At 42.7% G+C, this 2,627-nt stretch overlaps 1 non-coding gene across 1 annotated transcript; it reads right to left on the bottom strand.

Moving 5' to 3' along the window:
* Positions 1 to 1,672: 1,672 nt before the first annotated feature.
* Positions 1,673 to 1,779, bottom strand: LOC114673245 (U6 spliceosomal RNA). The gene has a single exon (XR_003723974.1). It is a non-coding gene; the product is annotated as a U6 spliceosomal RNA (small nuclear RNA).
* Between the last annotated feature and the right edge of the window lie 848 nt (positions 1,780 to 2,627).

Raw genomic sequence — 2,627 nt, 5'->3', positions numbered from 1 at the left:
TATTTCTGAACTCTCTGTTCTCTTTCAGTGCTCTGTGTTTCTGCCAATACAACACTGTTTTTTATTTATTTATTTATTTTGAGGTGGAGTTTCACTCTTGTTGCTCAGGTTGGAGTGTAGTGGCCTGATTTTGGCTCACTGCAACCTCTGCCTCCTGGGTTCAAGTGATTCTCCTTCCTCAGGCTCCCGAGTAGCTGAGATTACAGGCATGCGCCACCACACCCAGCTAATTTGGTATTTTTGGTAGAGACGGGGTTTCTCCATGTTGGTCAGGCTGGTCTTGAACACCCGACCTCAGGTTCCTGGTGCTTCCTATTGCACCATCTTCCCAGAATCCTCTCCCTTCCTGTTGTGCTTTTATAGCCACGCCTGCTTTCCTCCTGCTGCCAGACTTAGTCATAACCACTAATGTATTCTTCATTTTGGTAATTTTGTTATCTCAAGGATGTTATATACACGGGATAATAGAAGTTGTAATTTTCCAGAGGCCAGGTGCGTGGCTTAGGCCTGTAATCCCAGCATATTGGGAGGCTGAGGTGGGTGGGTCACTTGAGGTCAGGAGTTCGAAACCAGCCTGGCCAACATGGTGAAACCCTGTCTCTACTGAAAATACAAAAATTAGCCAGCTGTGGTGGCACTCACCTGACATCCCAGCTGCTTGGGAGGCTGAGACATGAGAATTGCTTGAATCCAAGAGGCAGAGGTTGCAGTGAGCTGAGATTGTGCCTCTGCACTGCACCCTGGGTGACAGAGTGAGACTCGGTCTAAAACCAAAACAAAACAACATGTAACTTTCTGGGATTGAGTTTTTTACACTAGGTTTAATTCCTCGGAGATTCCTCCAGGTTGTTGCTTAATGTTTGTTACAGTTATACTGCATTTTGTTTAATTACTTATTTGCTGAAAGATAATCTCAGTTATTTCCACTTGTAGGTTATTGTGAATAAAACTGTTACAGCCGGGCGCGGTGGCTCACGCCTGTAATCCCAGCACTTTGGGAGGCCGAGGCGGGCGGATCACAAGGTCAGGAGATCGAGACCACAGTGAAACCCCGTCTCTACTAAAAATACAAAAAATTAGCCGGGCGCGGTTGTGGGCGCCTGTAGTCCCGGCTACTCTGGAGGTTGAGCCAGGGGAATGGCGAGAGCCCGGGAGGCGGAGCTTGCAGTGAGCCGAGATCGCGCCACTGCACTCCAGCCTGGGCGACAGAGCGAGACTCTGTCTCAAAAAAAAAAAAAAAAAAAAAAAATTACACAGGTTTTCATGTGAACATAGGTCTTTATTTAGTAATTTTGATAGGTGGGTAGTGATCTCACTGTGTGTATTATTATTATTATTTTTGAGACAGGGTCTTGCTCTGTTACCTAGGCTTTGAAGGGCAATGTTGTGATCATGGCTCATTACCACCTTAACCCTCTGAGTAGCTGGGACTATGGGTGTGTGCCACTATACCCAGCCAGTGTTTTTAAAATAGGTTTCTGAGGAGATGGGGTCTTGCTATGTTGCTCAGGCCGATTTTGAACTTCTGAGCTCAAGCCATGCTCCAGACTGGTCTCCTAAAGTGCTGGGATTACAGGCCACTACACATGCCTCATTGTGTTTTTAATATGTATTTACTTAGTGGCTAATGATATTGACCATCTTTTCAGGTGCTTATTTGGTATCTTAAAAAAAAAATACAGAACACTTTAAGAATTTGCATGTCATCACTGTGCAGGGAACATGCTAATCTTCTCTGTATTGATTCAATTTTGGTATATGTGCTGCTGCGACAAGCAAACTAATACCTTTATATATCTGCTGTTCATCACTTTTGGCTATTTTCTTTTTCTTTTTTTGATACGGAGTCTCCCCATCTCTACTTAAAAAAATACAAACATTAGCCGGGCATGGTGGCACATGCCTGTAGTCTCAGCTACTTGGGAGGTTGAGGCGGGAGAATTGCTTGAACCCAGGAAGCAGAGGTTGCAGTGAGCTGAGATCGCACCACTGTACTCCAGCCTGAGCAACAGAGTGAGACTGTCTGAAAAAAAAAAGTATTCTACTCTTGGTGGGTGCAATGTTCTGTTAATATCCATGGATGCAGTTAGTTCATGGGGTTGAATTAAATATTCTTGCTGTGAATATATGTGTAGTTTTAACAGTTGTTACAGGGAAATACTGAAGTCTTTCTAGTGGATTTATGCATTTCTCCATTCTGTTCCATCAGGTTTTCTTTCACATATTTTGTAGTCCTGTTTTTTGGTGCATACACATTCAGGAATGTTATGTCCTTTTGGTGGATTGACCCTTCTCTCAATAAATAATTTCCTTCTTAGTCTCTAGTACTTTTTGTTTGCTCTGAAGTATACTGTTTCTGATATTGTCATCTAGCATTTCTTTAATTAATGTTTGCATCATATACGTTTTAAATTTTTTCTTTGCTTTCAACCTGCTTAGATTGTTATATTCAAAGTAAATTTCTTGTACACAAAATAGTGTTAGGCTATGTTTTATTTCTTTTTCTTTTTTTTTTTTTTTTTTTTGAGATGGAATCTTGCACCGTCACCTGGGCTGGAGAGCAATGGCATCATCTTGGTTCACTGCAACCTCTGCCTCCTGGGTTGAAGTGATTCTCCTGCCTCAGC

This window comes from Macaca mulatta, chromosome 16, assembly GCF_049350105.2.
Source record: "Macaca mulatta isolate MMU2019108-1 chromosome 16, T2T-MMU8v2.0, whole genome shotgun sequence".
NCBI lineage: Eukaryota > Metazoa > Chordata > Mammalia > Primates > Cercopithecidae > Macaca > Macaca mulatta.
This window is presented reverse-complemented; position numbering and strand designations above follow the sequence as displayed.